Source organism: Tursiops truncatus, chromosome 4 (genome assembly GCF_011762595.2).
Source record: "Tursiops truncatus isolate mTurTru1 chromosome 4, mTurTru1.mat.Y, whole genome shotgun sequence".
Lineage (NCBI taxonomy): Eukaryota > Metazoa > Chordata > Mammalia > Artiodactyla > Delphinidae > Tursiops > Tursiops truncatus.
The window spans coordinates 82286930-82310135 of NC_047037.1; the positions used below are offsets into that span (position 1 = coordinate 82286930).

The 23206-nt window shown below is 38.9% G+C and overlaps 1 protein-coding gene across 1 annotated transcript in view; it reads left to right on the forward strand.

The window, feature by feature from the left end:
- Nucleotides 1-23206, forward strand: part of LSAMP (limbic system associated membrane protein) — a 654959-nt gene that overhangs the window by 622724 nt on the left and 9029 nt on the right. The window lies entirely within an intron of this gene.

The following is a 23206-nucleotide window of genomic DNA, read 5'->3' on the forward strand; positions in this document are numbered from 1 at the left end:
TTTTGTTCTATTAACACATATTACAGGTAACTATGAACTCACATATTTGGAACACAGCCGGTTAAATTCTGTAGCTCACAAAAATATGAATCCTGTAACTAACCACCTTATACAATCCAAATCTGAAGTCATTTGTATTACTTGTAAAAATGAATTTATCTATTACCAAAGGTTGAACTCAGCCAGATTACAAGGACATTACCTTTTCTTAAAATCTTGGCCAATTTGGGGGCGTTTCCTTTTAAACATAACTATTTCAGAGAACACAAATAAGAAAACAAGGTAATCGTTCCATATTCCTTCTCGCAGAAATTTCTACACACTCAAATTAAATTTTGCCTTCTACATCACGTTTAGCTGCAAGTGCAGTGCAGCCCCGACCTTCTAGCTTAAGGGCATTTAAAGGCAAATTGGCAAATAAAATTAAAACAATAAAAAAACCTGAAATGAAACCAACCTACCATTGAAATTAAATTCCAGAAAAAGTGATTTGCAAATAACACTCAAAGACTTGAGAAAAAATGGAAAGTAGGCCATGTGGAGCCTAGTGTGGAAAAAATAAATCCAATTAAACAAGATTGTCGTATACACTCTAAAGGAAATGTGCTCAGAATTAAAGGTAGGAAGCTGCTGTTTTATAAGTTTGAAGACGGATCATGTTTCATTAACACTTGTCCAAACTAAAAATTAGGCCAGAATTGAGTGTAGATATGGAGAGTGTCAATAATGTGATGTTTTGCATATGTATGTATTCACATATATGCAAACTTCCTTTAATTACATTAGAAATGAGAATTGCACAGTTTCAAGGATCAACTAGACAGATTAATAACAGAATTATTCTTAAATTTGAAGTAGGGACCAGACTATTTTTAGAAGAACTCTGTTGAATAAAATTCTTCCCTAAAACATTGATGAAACCTGTTTCTTATCCCAGTCACTAAAAATAAGACTGTTAAAATGTGCCTGTTTTTTAGACTTGACAAGAAACTCAGTGTTCATGGAAAGCATCCCATTTTGAATTCCTGACATGCCACAGTCATTTTAAAACATTTATCTTCTACTGTTGCTGCAGAGATTGACACCATTTTATCATGTTGCCATCTTGCAAATATCTTGATGTGACAAACATGCACATATGCGTTTGTCCCAATGGGTAACATTTTCAAAGAGGTCATGCTCCATCCAAGATGGGCTTTGTACAGTGTCACTATTACTCAAGGCATCCTTTGTGAGAGCAGTTCTACAGCCACAAAGTCAAATATTTTATCTGATCACTCTTTATGATATATATAACATTGAACAAAATGAAGCCAGACACTTCACAAAGGACAGCTGTTTGATATTGAAAAACAATTTGGACCAGGATGGAGCATGTGGGATTTTGTGGAACTTGTTATTTTCCCACAAACAGAACTGTTGATTGGAGAATGACCCTAGTTTGATTTTACATTGTAGATGGACTGTTGTAGATAGCTTCCATAGATCCAGTAGTTTTAGAGAATATAGTTTATCTTACTACTAATACTTAGGGCTTCTGCTCGTAGAAATTGAAAAGCTGTTCATGGAGACTTGGCGTAGCTGGTGAGAGAGGTAGTTATAGGAGGTGCTCTCTTAAGTTTCCTGTTCCTTACAAGGACTTTTACTTTCTAGAATCAAATCTGTTTTCTTCTCTTCTTTCCAATCAAGATGGCAGCCCATGGAAAAAAATACTAACATATGGGATCCTTAACCCTTTTTATAGTACCGAAATATCTAAGAAAAGCTGACTGCCTCACTGTGGTCATAACTATAACATGAGATACCTTCATTTAATTAAGTATTATAGATTGTCATCATCTATGTGCAATCCTACCTTTCCCTCCTAAAGTGTGAAGATGTCTATAAGCAGATGGTTGATGCAAATGGCTTGAAGGATTTTGAGCCAATTAATTTTCATAAGGTGTTTTGAAAGTAGGAGAAAGTCCCCAAGCTCCTTTTCTCTCCTCCCATCATAAAAAAAGAGAACTTTCCCTCCTACTTTCCAATAACAGGAACACATGTTTAATTTCAGCTACTTCATTGTTAATATCTCTCTTTGGAGGGTCTCCCCTCCTACCCCCTCTCTACATGGCCCATCAAGGTGATTGGGGATAAACAGCAGAGTTGCAGCAGGAATGTAGTCCTAAACCTCTTCAAGCTGTGATTAAAAAAACACAAGGCTCAGTAAATCAAATGTGTTTCCCTTGGGTTTCCTTCATCACATTGCTTGATTTTCTGCAGTGATAATAATAATACTGGAATTACACCAAAGGACAATTTATATTGTCTGCGGCCAATCAGAAATTTTCAAACTTCCTTTCCTCTTATGCCAAAAACAAAACAAAACAAAAAAATCAGGGTGCTTCCCTGCTCCCTAATTTAAAAGATAAATAAATAAATAATAAAATAGTGTGCCATTTTTTATCTGTTTCTGATAGGTGTTTTTTTCCATTAATTTTAATTTAGGTTTATTTATTCTGAAATGAGTCCTGAATTGCATATATTTTGCATAACTACCCCTGACTACATCGCTGCAGAAAATCCACTGAATTGTAAAATGAGGAAAGAGCCAGCTCTGAATGTCTGAGGGAACTTTTCTCACTTTGTTAGTCTCAAGTCATTTCCTGAGGGCTCTGAATACTGAGAATCGGGTAACATTGCTCCCGTCTCCTCCCTACGCACAGCCCCTCATGACGGACGTGCACCAGAGATGCTCTCACATTTAGAAGGACCGCAGGTGCAGAATGAGGTGATGAAACCAGCCTCCCGAAGTAAAAATAAAGGGAAAGAAGAGAAAAGGACAAGAACAAACCACCGTTGTGTGTTTATCACCCTCAAGTGAAGAATTCCCTCGAGCTCAAGGCTCTCTGGCCACAATTGCTGCCACTTAAAAAAAAAAAAAAATTAATAACCCTGGAATCTGTCTACCCTGTTTTCCTCCTATCTGATTATTTATTCCAAGTGAACAGCCTTTCCATTCACTAACCCCGTGTGGCTAGTAGGTTTGGGAAATGTTTGAGATTATCTTCCAGGTTCAGGCACTGCACTGGGTTTGTTCACAGCTGCTTGCCATTCCGTTCCTGTTTTTCCATTGATAAAACACATTGTGCATGGCTGGGTTTGCATGATTAATACAGCTGTCTAAAGCTCACTCTGAAAACAAAACACGCCCCACAATTAAAGTAAAAAAAAAAAAAAATTAATGTCCACAAACAAACCAGGCTTGCAGAAATCTGCACTCCTCCTGGCCTGCTTCCTCCCACAGGGAGACTGGTGTTGCTGTGGGTGTGCCTGACATCTGAACAGCCAGATTTCTATCTCTAGAAAGAGGAGGAGATGTACCTGTCCTCAACTGGCACTCCCAGGAATGGGTTCTCAAATCAGACTCCACTGGCAAGGAAGGAAAACAGGGAGGAAAATCCTACAAAGATCCCATGCTGTGAAGGTGGCTGGACTATATCCCTACAGCTTCATTTATTTTCTGTAGGATATAATCCCAGGGATCAATGAGAGAATACTTCTTTTCAGCTCCTTATTATAACGGCAGTTTTACCTTGTCTAATAAAAAATGGTAATATTAATAATAATAATAATAATAATAATAGCCAATATAGATAGTGGGCTTCTCATGTAATAGAGTTCTAAGGGCTTTTGCATGTATTAATCCAATTAGTCCCTCCACTCCTAGGAAACTAACATGCACCTTCTCCTACACTTTTAATCATGAGAGTACACCCAAATTCCAATCTACTCCTTGCTGCACCCAGGCACATATATAAATCTATAGTACATTATAAATAACCATTATGTATGCATTCATGGTCATTAGATATGTATTAGATATACCTGTCTAATGAACTTTAAACACTCATCTAATTTATTTTATGTATTATAATTCTTATAATGTATAATACAGTTGCCTTCCAATCCATACACTTTTACAAAGTCCATTTCCAGACCCATTCAACACACAGAGTTGTATGCCCAACTCACGCAGAGATTTGAAAGCTTCCGTCTTTAAAAAACATGAGCGGAGCTGTCTGGCATCGGCACATCTAATTTCACACACTTATTCAGGCTGATTTACATACACACCTCTATTAATCATGGATAATTACTAGCATTGTCCTCTTTAATTCAGTTTTTCCAACTGTGAAATGGGAAAGAAATTATATTTTTCATGCCTACAAGCTCAAATGGTGTTTTAAATAATATATAAAATAGAACTTCAATTTCCTAGAAAGAAAGCATATTGAATGCAAAATGATCGTATTCAGATACACATATGTCTTATAATTTTTAAAGATGTACTTAGAGTTAAAGATGTACTTGTATCATGGGTCACGTTGCCTGGATATTGGTTAGATAAAAGTTCGGTTTGGCTTCATTATAGTTTGACGTATTTCGGATTCTAGGGATGTCTGAGATGCCCACACTGCTAACAAGTTTAAATAGAGAAGTATCCCAAGGTCAGAGAAAGAAGACTTTTCATTATTTTTTCACCACCATCATAATACTACACTTAAGAGGAGCTGCCAGGTACACAGTTCCCTACTGTGTGACACACACTCGTACACTCATGCACTTGCTGTCGATGCCCGTATGCACATTGCCACCTGTCACACTAATCCATAATGATCGATCTAAAGAACCTGCCCTTTATTTCTGCTCAAAGGTGTAAAGCATGTCCTAGGAAAGCCTTCAGTGTTTAAGTACATTTCTCCTTTCCCACTAGGTGATGGAAACAAGGGTCTTGTTTTTTTTAATAGAACTTAGGTAGCCACGTCAACACAAATTTACAGCAGAATCATGGGCCCTGATTAACACAATGAAGATGATTAAGAGTTGACATGAACACCTGACAACCACCCTCTGACTCCTTTAACGGGAACAGGAGTCTGACTTCCTCCCGGTCTATCCCAAGTGGGATATAGTTGTGCCAATACTTCACCTAGAATCAATACTGCACCAGCCAATTCAACGATTTAGGCCCAGCTGTAATAGGTAGCCCAAACCACTGATTTAGACCCAGTTGTAACAAGCACTTTCTCTGTTGAATCCACTTCTGTGTTTTGCTCTTTCACCTTTTCATTCTTCCTTCTGCCCTGTTTCCTAAATGGTTCTTGTTCTCTCCCTGTTAAAATTTTCTAGCAAGAATAATTCTGAAATTTATTCACGCTCTTATTTAAATGTCCAACAGAAGCTTGGAAGTGTTACCTCTCTCAGAATTTACATTTAGCTTCAAGCTAAATGGCTAAAAATCCTACAGCATCAATTTAAAGGAAGGAGAATTTTTAGCCCTGGGACTCTTTTCTGATGCCTTTTCCTATTTTCCTAGTCTGGATCTGCCTACATCAGTCAGCCTTTCCTGGTGATCTCCCTGTATTTATGCCTTGCCGTGCTATTTAGATTTCTAGAGCCAGCAGGGACTTGAAGATGAATATATATTTTTTAAATCCAAGCTCCCACTAAATTTTAATTTGATGGAAATATTTCTCTTCTATGAGCTATATGAGAAAAAAAAATCTTTCAAAGTAACAATTACATTTTGGGATTAAGTTTGAGTAATTGACAGTCTTGTCTTTTTAATTAAAAGGAAGAAAGCTGCCTAAGAAGAGCTCAGTGAGATTTGCAGCAGAAAATGTTAGCATGCTGCCCCAAAGGGTGAGAAGACCAGGATCCTGAATGGACAGAAAGTGCTGGTGCAGGTCCCTCTGGTCTTTAAAGAGCTCGCCTCGGTGTTTGCCAGAGTGTGACATTTAGCAGGAGGTAGCAGTGTGCTGTGAGGAGCGTTGCTGGGTGTAGCCAGGAAGGAGGTCCTTTCACTGGAAGCTTCGCTCTAGGTTCAGAGACATGATACAGATCAAGAGTCCTTAAAGGAAGTGGCACTACTTAAGAGTTAAAAAAGAAAGAATACATATTCTTCCAAGAATTCAATCATCAATGCAGTCTCAGCCCCTGACAAATTTCATAGTATAGCCCTGCAAACGTATAATCTTTAATTTTCGTCTGCCCCGTGGCTCCCTCTTTCCTTTTCACCTGAATTTCTTATTCCTGTTATCTGTATTTCTTGCTCTTCTTTTTCTCTACATTTTCCACCATATTCACCTTGCATTATGCATACACTCTCTCTTTGACATCCTTCAAATAAAACCATAGACAAAGTTTTGATGTTGTTAACATTCACTTCTAAACACTGGTTACCAGCCATGCAAGCACCACAAAGCCATTATCGCATCTATCTGGAGGAAACATCTCCTTCTGAAGAGGCAAGATACAAATTAACCTTAGTAACAACTTCTCTTACACAGTCACTCCGTCCCCACAATGTTCTTTCATCAGCACAAGTCATTTGTAGGTATTAAACAAGCACTTCCATAAGGGAAAAAAAAATCAGCTTAAGGGGTCCCACCTTACATCTCCCCTTGTATACTGTGGTGAAGAAACACACCTGCCAAGTCAGAACACAGCATAACATAATGAGTTTGGAATTCCAACTTAAGGTGTTCATTTGTACACAGGTATATGATGGGAGTAGGCAGACCCCTCACTAGGACTCCACTGTGAAGTGTCAGCTATAGCCACCGCAAATCAGCAGGGGGGGAGAGACCTTACCAGTCATTTATCACGCTTCCTAATTGGACCCTGGGGAGTTGAGCACTGCCATAGTTGACTGCACTATTTTACTCATCACAATGCTGATTGTAAAAGAAAACACTTCCGACATCTCTGTAACACATGTGTACGTTTCAATACCTAGACATTACCATTAACAGAGTGTCTTTGCTATAAATCACAGCTATCAGTCCATTCTACTTTATCTGCCCCATCCTCACAAGGGAGATTCTGCCTCAACCACTCACGTTCCAAACCTTGCAGTTCCGGTAGGACTTTTAACTGCCTAAGAGGATATTGTTTGGGGCAACAGTAGCGTCCTGTGCTTTCACAAGATAAAAAAAAAGCAGTAAGAGATACCTGGGCCTTGAGATAACTGAGCACCCATTCTGGGCATCATCCCATCCCCTGTAGCCCGCACGGCACCAGCATCCCCAGCCATGTTCTATGTTGGAAAGTCTCTTGGCCATTCTAAAGCGCTTTCTCAATTGTCCATGTGAATGTTTGGAGGGCAGAAGCGACTAAGAAAAAAAGGAAAAGCAGTAGCTTGCACTTCTCTTTGTTGAATCGCAAGTTAGAGAGTAACTTGGGAGATTTGTTCTCTTTTCTTCCCTGGAGTTCCTGAATACAGGTAAGTTCATTGTTGAAAGCTGCTTACTTCGCGTGGCAGTGCTGTAAAAGATGGCATGCGCTCATGCATTGGAGGTTGGTCTTCCTTAAGGACCAGCCCTCCCATTCTGTCATTAAATGAATAGTGTCGCTTGTTCTGCATTTAGATGTACTCTCCACTTGCTTTTGCTTTGTAAATTTCCTTTTAGAGTCCATGTTTTCTTTTCCTCTGATTTCTAACCATGAGGAACACAAGAAATAAACTTCATTCTCAATGGGCAGTGCACACTAGTTTCTGGCCCAGATGAAGTTCATTTAACAATACACGGTATTTTGATTACACTGTTCATTCCCTAAAAAAAAAAAAAAAAAAAAGTACTATCCTAGTACTTTTTATGTGCCAAGCTCTCAGCTGGATCTTGGGAAACACTGTGGAGAGCAAACCAGACACGGCCTCAGCACTAATAGAGCTTACAGACCAGACGGGGCAGTAGATCAGATGAATTAAGCAACTTTGCTATGTTGAGGAAACCTGTGTGGTATATGGGGAGCACAGAACAGGGCCACCTTAGCTAACCTGGACTGGTCAGAGAGGCTTCCAGGTGAAAGTGAAGTTCAAAATTAAGGCAGAAAGGAGAGAAGGGAGAGAGGAGCAGAACATCCCAGGAATGCAGAGATCTAGAATCCAGAGAGAGCTGAACAGTATGGTCTAATGAATTTTTAAAATCCGAAAAAAAAATACATTTTTCCCTAATAGTGTCTTACTTTTCCTTGTTTGCGTCTGGCCTGTTTAAAAGAAAAGTGATAAACCAGTGGAGTTAAAAGAGAGGAGATGGGCATTTCTGCCCCTGTTACACATTTAAGACAAGAAACAGCACCTGTCCGCCTGATTGTACAGATATGTACGGATAGCGTATACTGTATGGTAGGTGGTGTTATAGAGGTGAGTTGCCTGGAGGATGCTGAGAGCCTATTATCTAGCAGAACATCTAGAGAAAACTTCCAGCCTCTCAACAAGGAGGTTTGATAGTAGGTTTTTATTTTAGTTGTAGGAACGATCAGGTCGTATGGCGCCATTTGCGTTTTCCAGCAGCTGCTCTAGAACCTGGCGATGATGCTATGTTTGGAGTCGGTGACGCAGCAGGAATGACAGATAAATCACTGAGGCATCCTGGTGCTCCAAGTAGTACAGTCACTGCGAAGGGCCCAGAGCAGAACCACCGCCTTCACCAAGTTCTGCCCTGCGGCGGTCAGTGCCGCAGATGCAGGCCCTAGGGTAACTCTGAGCACACCACCTTTTTTTAATCCCTTATCTTCCCTTATTTCCAATAAATAATCCCTTATTTCCAAGAGCCTTAACATCCCAGGAAATCTCACAAATTCACTTGTTATCTCTGCATTCAAATGCCATAGGCTAGTTACCTTGTTTCATGGTATTTGAATGTTTTTGATTTTGAAACTTGCAAAATGAAAACACATCTTACATGGATTAAAGGCCATCTTGAATCCCTTAGAATTTAAATCTAAAATGTATTCTAAAACGGATCTGCAATTCACAATTTAGAGCATAGAAGTAGAGAGAAAGAAAACCAGACAGGAGGAAAAATCTCTAGAGACCGACCCAAACCTGTACTTTTTAAATCCTTTTTTAGCAAGTTAAATACATGAAGGCACAAAAGGCTTCAAATATACATAAAATGTATATTTTTAAACACGGAAAATATAATCTACTTTGCCCCAACAATAAGTAGATTCAGGGCTGGGAGATAGCCCTTTATGAAATGTGATGATTGTTCTTTAATTCCATCGAGGGGCAAAGGCCAAGATTTTACCCACAGGTGCAATGGGCGTGTTCCAGGCACAACGGCAGAAGTACGTGTTTCTTCTTTAAGACGGAAGGTTCATGTCTGGCCCTAATACCTTACTGATAGCTGACTGAAACAAATTTGCTTCTGGAGTTTTTCTATCTTATGCATATTTTCAGGTGGAGTGGCCCAGGGAAACTCCTTTATTAAACTTAGCCCATTGGGCATTCTCTAACATTTTAATTCACTGATTATTAAAAATTAAACCTCTCAGGCTAAATAAGAAATCTGCAGGATTTGCGAAGGCTGACTTTGCTGTAAGAGACTTAATGAAACCCTCTCTTTATGTCAGGAGTGCTTAGTGAGTCTGTACTCTCTGGAACCATCCATATCACAACTGAGCAGAGCCCGTAGCAGTTAAAGTTAATTCGTGCATCTCTACTCACTCTACAGGGCAATTACTTCAAGCGTGCAGTCAGAAGGACCTCATAGACCCATATATTACATTTCTCATTGCATTGTCACTTCATGCTGTAAAGACGATGTTCCTTATAGAAGTCAGACCTCACCTATCTTAGCTTCTCTTTAGTTTTACTGTATGATACCAGCCAACTAAAAAGTGGAGGAAAACATTCATTCTCTTTGTAACGATGTCAACCCAAAGCTAAAGAATCAGAAATTGATTATTTTCTTTTCCCCAGATTTAGAGGTTTTTTAAAAAAATACATTGATTTGTTTTTATAAATAGTTTTCCATTCTGATAATAAATGTTATGTATTCTCATTATGGAAGAATATGAAAATATATGAAACTATAAAGAAGAAAATAAAGATTATATATAATCTCTCTCCCCAGAGATAGCACCATTAATAATGATATAAACAAGTGTTTCATCTGAATGTTGGAGCTGTCAGTGTACTGTGAAATATTCAGGTTAAAACACCTAACCTGTTCTCCTTTTTCTGCCCTCTCTGAGGCTGGGCCTGTTCCTGTGGCTTGCTCAAGGTCACAGAAGAGGCAGGTCCAGGAGCAGTGTTCCTGCCCCCAAGCCAGTGCTCTCTCCACAGGCACAAGCGCTCTCTCAACTCTTCCAGGTCCTAAGTCAAACCTGACTCGTTTTACAAGCGATTTCCCTTGTGGATTTCCTGGAGGAAATTCCCTCCAGGATTTCCAGTAAAAGTCCTCCTTTCAGATGTGGGTCCTCCTACGCTCTCTCTCTAAATTGGGGTATTAATACAAATTTGTCTTTTTTGAATGAAATGACCTTTTATTGTAAAAATATTTTCTCCAATTCTCTTTAGTATCGAATGTTTAGTTAGTAGAGGGTTGGTTCACTAATTGATGAGAATAAGGAATGAGTCTCAATTATTTTACCATATAATGAGAAATTATGTCAGCATTAGTTCTGATTTGGCTTTACTCATTCATTCACCACGGAGCTCTCACCATATGTCTAAGGTGGCAAAAAACTTGGTAAATCATTCATATCTCTGACTCACTCCAAAACAGCATCAAACATCTGAAGTTCATTCCTGGTCGCAGTCAACTCTAAGAGGAAAAGCCCCTAGGAGCATTTGAAAGTCAAGTGTCGGATTCCTTTCTGACCCAAATCTAGCTAAGGGGGACGCCAACTTCCTTTCTCAAATATTGATGACATGTTAAGACTTTTTAGTTTTCCCAGCCAGTTTGAGGTATTTCCCTAGTAGTCAGGATAATGATCAACCTATGGTATAACTAAGAAAACAGGAATAATCTTAAATGTTGACTCTTAGAACCATTTCTGTATGTTGGCTTTTCCCCTGAACTAGACGCAGAATGATTACTGTGATTCTCAGAGAACATTACTCTAGAAATACTAGGCATTAGGGTTTACAAAAAGTGAATATAGTAAAAGAGAAAATTTAAAACTCTAACAATCCAAATAGAAATCATAGGCATATCATTTTCCTATGTAAAAAGGAAAATAATAATAATATGTAAGTAGAAATGCTAACCCCTAAAGCCTCCAGGTAGAGCAGAGAAACCATTGAGAAAGAAATTAACGACTTTCAGAGTGTGGCTTTGAAAATTGAATTAATAAAAATGTCCCCCTTTTAAGCTACTATAATAAAAGATTTTATTTTTCAAAACCTTGACCAAAAAAAAAAAAAGAGCACAAAAAATCATAAATTCCCACGGAGGACACTTCACAAATGTCATGCTTCAGGTCCTCAGCATCAGTGAGGGAAGAAGACGCATCACGTCGAATATTCTTATACATTAATTTCATTAAATTTCTTAATGGTTTTAACTCTGTCCCTCGCTTACTTTTCCCAGGCAACTGGAGGATTAAATCTGTTGAATTTGGACCCTCTGTCTCCCCTGAACATACACTCTTATTCATTCTGGCCCAGAAAAAAAGTGCGATTAGTTGTTTTAAGTCCTCTAACATGTCATTTTCAAAACTGGGACATATCAGAAGATTGGCCTCATAGAAAGAGTCGTGCCATATGCAACAGAGAATGTCTCCTTGCTCAAATGGCTGTGGTGTATTGAAAAGTGAGCCGTTTACGTTCAAGTAAATACCCTGGAATTAGAACAATTGCACGAACAGTATAAACCGCTAAACTCTACATATCCTACCTGTGAATTAGAATGAATGCTTATAAGCATAGGATTAGAGATAAGTTGTTAAGAGTCAAAGTACTGAAAATCAATTCTTCTCCTCATGGATTCTTTGTACCCTCACCTCCTCTCCCACATGAAATTCAAAGAAGGCAAAATGCCAAAACAGCTCATAAATATAGATACGGAAATTTCCTCAGGTACTAAGGGAGTTACCAAACTGTAAACTCTAGAGCTTCCAGTGAAGCATCCCTCACCTTCACAACACTCATACTAATTACAGAGAGAGAGAGAGAGAGAGAGAGACCTAATTATACCACATAATGGCAGATGAGAGGAAAGACTAAATCTTCTGGCCTTTGAACAAAAGAACATCTTGGGTCTTTATTTTCTAAGGTTTAAATTTCATGAGTTCTTAAATAAAGCTTAGCCCTCCAGAAAATTTTCTACCTGCCAGGGATTTGGGGACTAATGAAAGGACCTCCCAGCCCCATATGGTTCTTTAAATGACTGTGAATTCCCAACAATAATTTTGCCTTCGTGTTAAGGCATAGTGGTTTCAGAGAATAAAATTTCCCCCTACCTAGAATCTTAGGGAGGGCAGCTCTTAAGGTATTGATTGATAAATTCATTCACTCAGTCACTCATTCATTTATTCATTTATGTACTCAGACACTTATTCAGCAAATCTATTGAACACATACTCTGTGCTAGAGAAATAGTGAGCTGAGGCTACAGTAGTGAACAAGGAAGACATTGTCTATGCCAATGAGAAAAGCCCAGTCAGCTCTTTCTGATGATGCACGTTTGTATAACACGGCTGGTTGTAAAGAATCTGGAAGTTAAAAGTCAAAGACAGATTAGCATAAATAAATTTGTCAAGGCACTTGCTTTTTCTGGTATTAAATTATTTTTCCCATTGCCTCCTTGTACGCCTTCATCAGGAGCTGAGATCTAAGCATATGACAATAATGCATCCGCAGAAGTCTAGAACTGCCTCTATACTAGAACCCCCCAAAATTTTGTCCATTGTATTGCTGCAGTAGATTTATCTTTTTATTTTACTATTTAGACTGGCACTGCCATGCTTACTTTTTAAGTGTGTTTGCTAAAGCAAGATCGACGTGTGTTGAGAAGTCTTCGAGAGGCATAAAAATGGTAGGTTTCAGGTATATTCTAATGGGTATGTCCAGGGAATCCCTACAGAATTGGTATCCCTGGCAAGGCAATTTTACTCAAGAACCTGAGATTTCCTTCACGTTGGAAAAGAAAGAATAATTGTCAGTTGTTAGGGACCAAAGAAAATTTTTTTTTCTTGCCTATAATAGGAGACTCCTTTTTGCAAATAACATTTCATGCCTGCTCTGGAAAAAAAAAAAAAAAATTCTTTCTCACTACTGCCACCTCGTGGACAAAGGTGATTTACTTTAGACGGCGCAAAGGAACATGTCTTAGTATTACCACAAGATGGCAGCATACAACCAAGTTTTCAAAGAGCCCCGCTCAAAAAAGTCCGGGATTTTGCTCCTCAAAAGAGAATGTTCTATTCCAACAGAAGAGGATGAGTAGGAAATAATTGTACAAAATAAGCACTCTGTTCCCTTTTTCTAAGTACAAGTGGAATTCCAAGTGTTAAGATCATTAGTATTTCACAAACTAGTTCATTTATTGCAATAGGGAAGACTTCCTAAAATTTAACTGGTAAGCTAGTTTGCTTTTTAAAGATATTTTAATCAAGTGTACATTTTTGTCTGAATTTTTGTGACATTTTCTTCATAGAGTGTAGTATTTGAGTAATGTTTTTTAAATTATTTTGTTGAACTCTTTTTAATTGGTTAGTAGGGTAGTGTCTGTTCCCTAAGAAATCCATTTAGGACATATAAACTTTTGCCCAAGCCTGTGCCAGTGACTGGTTAACCCATTGCTAGTTTTCTCCTGACCAAACTGCTGCCTAATCAGCCTGCATCCCTATCACTTCAGTGTGCTAGCATTATTTTGTTTTGTTCATCCATAGTGTTGCAGATTTTTAAAAAGAAAATTTTTTTGAAACTGTACTGCTATGGCTTACTTTTAAGATCTGTTGTTCTCTTTTTCTGCCAAACTTTAACTGACAATCTTTCCTAGAAGGGATTTTTACCATAAACCTGACAACAACAACTCTTATTTATTGAGCATTTACTATGTGTCTGGCAGCATTCTAAGCATAGTATGATAATTAATTTAACCGATAGAATAAATTTATAAGAAGCATTTGATTAAACTTATTTTACAGTTGATGAAACTGAGGCAAAGAGAAATGAAGTGATAATTTATAGCTTAAGCAGAACTATTGGTTTCCCTGCTTGCCCAGGTTCCTGAACAATTGCTTGGAATTATTCCATGAGGCCTGGGATGGAGCAGGGAAAAACAAGTGTTCTTTACATGAAGATGATTCCATCACGGATCTAAGCCCCTTTGGGTGAAGAGCATCACTTTGTGACCTTGAGAGGTCCTTCTAAATTCTGAAGAATGATAAACCAAAAGGCTTGACCAAAGAAAGAAGTTGTACTTTGCACAGAGCAGAGCCAAACTTTCCCCAGTCGATATTGAGTCATTTAAATGTCCCAGTGATAGATAACCCTAGAGTTATATAAGCTATGCTTACTCAGCTTTGCTGTCATAAAAATTCCAGAAGGGTATAGTGAATAATGTTCAGAGTTTTGGCTGGAGAACCGGGAGCCCTGAACTTCAGTCTCAGCTCTGCCTCTTGCTGTTTGTGTGACCTTGGAGAACTGATTAGCCTCTCTGGGCCTCAGTTTCCTCATATCATGATAAGCAATTCTCTACAGTGCCTTTTCCACAAATTTTAAGGTGATATGCTGATTTCAAAGAAAAGTGGTGAGATCAGGTGTTATGAAAGAAAACAGGTGTCAGCGTGTCTAATATACAGTTGAAACGTTAGTGGTCCGATGATCAGTGTGGTCAACAGGTGGAGACTGGCGTTTTATATCTTGATAGAATCTTGCTTCACTTCTAAGGTGAGAGAGACATCAGTTGCTGGCTTCTGCTAGGAGAGGAGCATAAATCTTGCTCCAAGCTTCTGAATGGACTTCCATCCCGCTACAAGTAATGGACTAACTCTTCAAGGATAGAAGGGCAGGTGCCGATGGACTTGAGTGTCTTCGGAAGTGCACCGGTACTCATGGTATAAAAGAACATTCACATGGGGCTCCCCACCAACCCCCACTCCACACCTGACCAGTTTAGGGAAACTGCCCTTAGATGCACACACAGTCCAGCTGATACTAGTTTTGCTAACGCTGCATTGTAGCCAAACATTTTCAAGACTTCAGACACTAGGATAATTGTGCCCTTCTTCTTGGCATCATAAGAATGCTAGAAAGCACCGTGCTGTTTGAGAGCTTCTCGTTGTGGTCTCCTTTGGATGGGCAAATGGAAAATCGGGGAGGGAGAGGTTTAGTAGATTGCTCTGAACCTCAGAAGCTTTGCAGACATGATTCTGAAGATCTGACCCCTTTGTGCTAAATCAGAGAATAAAGAGTTCAGCTACTCAGATTCTCTGTTGTCTTAACAGAGTCTCAGATCCTCTGTTAGGAGGATGCCTGGCATACCTTTATTTTTCTCATACTTCAGTGATTCTGCCCGTTCTGTTTTGGCCCATTTTGCACTCAGAGTGCCGTCGTGCATTTGCTGTGCTCAACAGGGAACAGTAACAGACTCAGCCTCTGCTTCCATGGAACTCAAAGTTCACTAGTGAAGGTAAGCATTAATCAAAACCTCAGACAAATGCATTTGAAATTAAAACTGAGATGAGTGTTATGAAGGAGAACAGAGCTTATAACAAAGGGACATAATTTTACCAAGGAGTCAAAGGAAGACATCTCTGTGGAATCTGTAACTGAAGTTTGAATGACGAGTGGGATTCCTAGCAGAGATATCATTAAGCCATAGGCCCCACAGCAGAGAAAACATGGTACCATGGAGCATCAAGACGGCTTGTGGGCTGGAATGCAGAGATGATAAACATTAATGAGGCTGGAGGGGTGAAAGGGCAGAGCCATGGATGTCATGCTAGGGATGTTAGCCTTTATCCCGGAAGCCATAAGAAAGCATAAACAAGTTTCAAGCAGGACAGTGAGGAGACTGGATGTCCAAATCAAAATCATCTCTTTGGCTTGAGAGTCCAAGTCACTTAGTGAAAGCATGCCATTCAGGGATGCAGGGCTACATGCTGATCTTCAAAGAGAAGAAAATCCCTATCCAACAGCCATGGTTTGGGCTCCTATATCTGAGCAGTCATTCAACTGGTCCTGAGATTCAAAGTATCCTATGGAAATGTTCCATATTTACTCCTAGAGATCTAAGTACTGTGGTTTAATTGATAAGGATACTTAAAAGGGAAGGCAAGTATTTGACCTATAGAAGCTCTTCCAACCCTGAGATTTATTTATACACTCGACAAATATTTATTGAGTACCTGCTGCATGCCGGGCTCTTATCTAGGCCCCAGGGATACAATGGTTGGCAAGACATGCACTGTCACTGCCTTCGTGGCACATATGTTCTAACAGAGGAGATCAACTCTGAACAAGCAAATAAGTAAGTGTATGACATGATGCCAAGTAGTGATCGGTGCTCTTAATATTAGTAAATCAGCGTAAAATAATAGGAAGTAACAGAGGATACCATTTTTGAGAAGGTGATGAGAGAAATCCTTCCTGAGTTGTTGACATTTCAGCAGAAACCTGAATGAAGTGACTGAGTAGGCCAGGCAGAGGTCTGGGGAGGAACACTCCAAGCAGACGAAACAGCAAGTGCAAAGGTTTGAAAGTTGGAATGGATCGAGTGTATTAGAAGAAAAGGAAGAAAGGCGAAGGAAGAAAGGCAATTGGCTTGAGGAAAGCAAACCAGAAGCAATATGGTAGAATGCGGTCGGGGGCCAGACACATCCTATCGTTCCCCTAAATTGCGGTCAAGTGTACTTTTACACGTCATACTCAGAGTTCTTGTACTTGTCTGCGCACATCACATGTTACATCAAGTATTCGTAGTTGCAAATTGTTTTTGCCACCTCCAACTGCACAACATTTGTTCCAACAAAACAGTCTCTTTCCATGTGCCTTTCTTTCCATCTCTACCCATATATGTTCCTCTGAGAGTGTTCTTCCCACCCTTCCTCTCATGCTCCTTTCAGTGGAGAGTACCAGACTACCTTTGTGCTTGTTCTCAATTGATGCAGAACTTTTTACCTGTTTTTGTTTTGCTAAATGTTTCCCTTTTAGAAATTGGCACCACCGTGCACTTCAAGCAAAAAGGTATGGTTCTTATTTCTGATTACCTTCTGTATGTTAAAATTAAGATTCTACAGCAATGCATCGGGGCCTTATACACTTTAGTTCATTTCAATAATCTGTGATAATAATTTCCATAATACATTTGCTACTATTTTTCCCAAATTGTAAACTTTCTCATTTGCGAAAAACAGCCCCTGATCCAACCCATGACCCCAGTATTGCTTTTGACAGCTATTCATTTCTAAATCTCTGGAACTGAGCAAGTCATTCCCCCTCCCACTTTTCTTAAGTGCCCATGGTTAATTCTTGCAGAGCTGCACTTTGGGAAATGTTCACTGCCCAATGACAGGGCTCTCAGAAGAGCCAGAGAATCTACTTTACCATCCCTTGTTGGCTGTTCAAGTAGATATATTGCTAAAGGAGATAGAACAGGGTCTCCTAAAATGAAGCACTTGAGCAGTTAAGATCCCCTCCTGCCTGAGCGTTCTCCCAGGTCTTCATGTACCCTCACCCTGCTACACTATACCCGGGCTGCTGGGATATCCCAGTATTTTGTGCCCTCCACCTGCCCCACATAACTTCGTCAGCCATGTGGCATATAAGTTGTATACTTTCCCCTACAAAGACAGTGCCATCAGCTCAAAGCTTCAGGATATGGACCCTAAGATTCAAACAATTTGCCAATTCTGAGGTGTCATCTTCACAAAACCAACAGAAATCCCTAACAGTGTCTGTCCCCAGACCAGAGTCATGGAAAAATCTGTTTAGCAGACACCACCCTCCATAAATCTTCATGGCCACCCACTTGGATTGGTAATTGTCTCCTATGAAGATGTCTTCTTCTCTGAGTTTCAAAGGGGATGAGACTACCAAGATCATTCTCAATAGTGAGAACCTATTCTTGTGTTACTTAGAGCCTACCAGTGAAGAACCTCAGAGATTGTGGACACTTTGTTGGTTACACCCAGGAAAGGTCCAGCACCTTGTTTATGACCAGTGCTAGCAAGTCCTCACAGAATGCAGCAGGGAAGAGGTGACCAAAAATATGTACATAGGACCAAGATTATTTGGGGCAAGAAATATAAACTACCATTCTCTTCAGCCCTTCTTCCCTCTCCAATGCCATGATTATCAATTACATTTGAATCTTAGGTAGCTGGTGTTAGTAGAACGTAGTGATACCACAGAGCTTTGGTGTGGAGGGAAAAATAGGGCATAGGATTTTTTTTTTCAAAGACCAACGAGAAAAATTCCTCGTGTCATTCAAAGAAATTCTAAGTAGTGGCCTAAAATTTCAAAATTTTGCAAGTCAAAATATTTGATGCTGTTTTGATGGAAAAAATATGATAATCCCACTTCACTGTGAGAATACTTCAGCCTTACCCAAGACTCACTTTATAGAAAGAGGAGCTAATGCATAAAGAATTATGGAGAAGGAACCCAAATTTAATTCTAAGACACACGGGTCAAAGAAAATATTAATATATCCCCTCTTCCAATCTGCCCCAGCCTGGAAATTATAGACTGTCATCTCCAGTGGATTCATTCACGCAGAGAAAGCTGTACTGGCGGAGAGTGGAAAGCAGGTGGCGCCAAAGTCATCTTTTTCCCTTTAAACATGGCTCCCAGGACACTGAGGGGGGCCTCAGTCTGGGCCTCTAGATACTGAGACATTTAGGAGATTATTTTTCTCCTTTGCTTAACAGTTGTTTTGTATATCGTTTATATTTTTGTTTTCTTTTTAGTCAGTCAATCCTTAGTAATTCTAAGAAGAATTCAAACTTAAACTCATCTGGCCCTTCTTTTCTTGTATGGCTGAACTATGTACAGGAATACAATTATAAATGACCTGGACACCTTAGTGGCTGGAAGGAATGCCCAGTGATCACTGAGGGTGTGGTTAATGATTATTTTGAATAAATCTGGTCCCAAATCCTGGAAGAAAGCTCAAAGTATTCAGGAGAAGCAACAGAAATGTTGGCCACATTGAATCACAGTGTGTCCAAGCACATGCTCTCTAAAGCAGGTGCTGAAAGATCACCTTGTCCTTTCCTTGAGATTTTACTGAACGACAAATCAGTTGGTTTAGCATCCTGCATCAGATTTGTAAGGTAAAGACTTGCCCCCAAATTCTCAGATCCCGAAATTTCAGGGTGTTTTATCAATCTTGCCCTTAATCACAAATTCCCTTTGATAAGCATTGTCATGGCAAAGTGCGGTCCGGCTTCGACCCTGATACAGAGTCTCACCTCTCATCCTGTCCTGGGGCTGAGAACCTTGACCTGGTGTGTTGACTCAAGATTCCCAATCCTGCGGCAGCTAAATTTCACACCTTCAGGTCAAACATTAAAAGCCTTGATCCGGTTCACAAACCAATGCCTTTGATTGAGGTATTTCATGCCTTTCTGTAATCCAGACTTCTAGAGTTAATAACAATAATGATAATGCTACTGCTTATTGAATGTTTCCTAGATAAACACATATACACATATAGGATGTGGCTAAATACCAAGATATGATTTTTGTCTGTTACATGAAAAACATGTAGCAATTTTTGAATTGTGGTTCTATTTGCGCATCTATTCTTAAGGCTAATTTATGTTTGCAGACTCTTGCTTTCATTATATCTGTCAGTATATAAAAGCACTTGCTGAGTGTGGCCATCTGGCGTGGGAAATAAGATTTATTATTTGCATTTCCACAAATAAGCAGGAATTTCATAACTATGAACTAAAACGTAATTAATGATTTTGCTGATTACTCTTCCCTGAAATAGCCATTAACTGAAATAGTCTCCTATGCAGTCATATACATGTCTGTAATTGCACACACATTTGTGTTGAGTCCACAACTATCACCCGTTTACCCTTGTACTTTTTCAAGCCTATTTATTTTTTCTCAAAACCAATTATGAAAAGAGGAAGTCATATAAGCACATCAAATAGCTATATGAGAGCGCTTAATAAATAGTAATTGATAGAGATGAAAGTATCTTTAACAGATCCACAAAATACATTTCAACTATATAATAATAATTTTATTAGAGATAAAATTAAAGATTATTAGTACAGTTGTACTGGGATTCCCTATGTATAACATAGAATAGCATGTGAAAGTAACAGTGAATTTTCAATTATGTGTATTAAAAGACCTATAACATATGTGTATATATAAGTATGCATATAACAAATATACTTCTCTTGGTATCTGCATATATATGCGTGTACATACATTAGCAAGAGCGTTATATATGAAATGTTTATCTAGGTTCACATATGCATATATATTTTTCAATGATAGCATTTTTGTTTTTTCAAATATTTACTACCCTTCAAATAAAATGGTAACACTAGACTTTTCAGACTCCCCCAGGTACCACTCAACTCCAAGACGTCTGAAAGATAATCTAGCCTGTCCCAGCACTAAAAAGGAGATTAATAGGCAGAATTGAGTCTTTCTGAAAACTTTCTGTTTTCATACTATCCCTAGGGCAAAAGAAAAATCATTCTTGCTTAACCCCGTATGGCCTCAACTTGCGTGTAGACTTTGTTTTGGAAGCATCACTGACACACTAATCCAAACAAATGTGCCACAGAGCTCATGACATCTAAAGCCTAAAGAGGAATTAAAATGATAGGGAAACACATTGCCATCATGCCAGAAGCCCTGGGGAGTTACTGTTAAAGGAGCTGAAAGGTCCCAAAAGGCCAGAGAGAGTGGGATGGGGGGAGATGAATTAGGAAGAACATTGAGTTAAGACTCAGAACACTAGGGCCTGGTCAACAATTACTAATCAGGTGCTTTGTGCAGGATGTAAAATCTTCCTGAACCTTAATTCCTCACGAAAAGCGTGAACCTGAAGGTAGCTACAGTGCCTTTTATTAATAGGATCCTACAGCCATTCAGAAAAATTAAATCGATTGAATATTTACATTGTTTATTCTGTGTTTCCATAGATAAACATATAATAACACTCATTTTATCCTGGAACTATGCTGTTCAAACTTTGTATATATTCATATTTTTATATTAGGGGATATTTTTAATATTCTCAAGAAGGCATTCTAGTAAAAAAATCTTCTAATGAAAATCATTTTTTCAAAGATAATGGATGCCTTCCTGTTGTTTTCGTTGTTCTGGGCTACTGTTTTAAACAAACCCAGATTTTATTTGCCGAATGTTTGACAAGGGACTCACCAGCACCCCTTCACTGTGTAACCTCACTGTGCAGTGGTGACAGGCGAAGTCTCTGGAGCCAGCCACCTGGGGGATCCCCAGCTCCTCTGCTTACTAGCTGTGTAAACTTGTGCGATGCATTTAACCTCTCTGTGCCTCCCTTATCTCACTGTAAAACAGGGTTCACTAGAGTACCTGCCTCATAACATGCTTGTGTGCTTGTATCTGTAAAGCATTTATAACAGTACTTGTAAGAACTGCTACATAATTGTTCCTTGGTTGTATTTGGTTGTTGTTGTTCCTATTATTATTCACATAAAACATAGATAAGAAAACATTTTTGAGTTCAACATTTTCCGTGTTATTTTACATCTGATCTGGTATGTTTGTAGACAATTTTGGAAACGTTTACATAAGAGAATGCTTCCATTGCATTTGCAAACCATCATAGGTTTAAACACACACACACACACACACACTCATTCACACATATTGATCTCCATATGTGCCCTCAAAACTTCCAAGTGACACATAATTACATTGACACCAATTTCTCTTTTGAATGTCATTGTCTAAGCATACAGTCTTTTTTTTAATTTATTTTAATTTTTTTAACATCTTTATTGGAGTATAATTGCTTTACAATGATGTGTTAGTTTCTGCTGTATAACAAAGTGAATCAGCTATATATATACATATATCCCCATATCTCCTCCCTCTTGCATCTCCCTCCCACCCTCCCTAACCCACCCCTCTAGGTGGTCACAAAGCGCTGAGCTGATCTCCCTGTACTATGCAGCTGCTTCCCACTAGCCATCCATTTTACATTTGATAATGTATATATGTCCATGCCACTCTCTCAGTTTGTCCCAGCTTACCCTTCCCCCTCCCCATGTCCTCAAGTCCATTCTCTACATCTGTGTCTTTATTCCTGTCCTGCCCCTAGGTTCTTCAGAACCTTTTTTTTTAATAAAGATTCCATATATATTTGTTAGCATACGGTATTTGTTTTTCTCTTTCTGACTTACTTCACTCTGTATGACAGACTCTAGGTCCATCCACCTCACTACAAATAACTCAATTTCATTTCTTTTTATGGCTGAGTAATATTCCATTGTATATATGTGCCACATCTTCTTTATCCGTTCCTCTGTCGATGGACACTTAGGTTGCTTCCATGTCCTGGTTATTGTAAATAGTGCTGCAATGAACATTCTGGTACATGACTTTTTTTGAATTATGTTTTTCTCAGGGTATATGCCCAGTGATGGGATTGCTGGGTCATATGGTAGTTCTATTTTTAGTTTTTTAAGGAACCTCCATACTGTTCTCCACAGTGGCTGTATCAATTTACATTCCCACCAACAGTGCAAGAGGGTTCCCTTTTCTCCACACCCTCTCCAGCATTTATTGTTTGTAGATTTTTTGATGATGGCCATTCTGACCCGTGTGAGATGATATCTCATTGTAGTTTTGATTTGCATTTCTCTAATGATTAATGATGTTGAGCATGCTTTCATGTGTTTGTTGGCAATCTGTATATCTTCTTTGGAGAAATGTCTATTTAGGTCTTCTGCCCATTTTTGGATTGGGTTGTTTGTTTTTTTGTTATTGAGCTGCATGAGCTGCTTGTAAATTTTGGAGATTAATCCTTTGTCAGTTGCTTCATTTGCAAATATTTTCTCTCATTCTGAGGGTTGTCTTTTCGTCTTGTTTATGGTGTCCTTTGCTGTGCAAAAGCTTTGAAGTTTCATTAGGTCCCATTGGTTTATTTTTGTTTTTATTTCCATTTCTCTAGGAGGTGAGTCAAAAAGGATCTTGCTGTGATTTATGTCATAGAGTGTTCTGCCTGTGTTTTCCTCTAAGCGTTTTATAGTGTCTGGCCTTACATTTAGGTCTTTAATCCATTTTGAGTTTATTTTTGTGTATGGTGTTAGAGAGTGTTCTAATTTCATTCTTTTACATGTAGCTGTCCAGTTTTCCCAGCACCACTTATTGAAGAGGCTGTCTTTTCTCCATTGTATATTCTTGCCTCCTTTATCAAAGATAAGGTGACCATATGTGTGTGGGTTTACCTCTGGT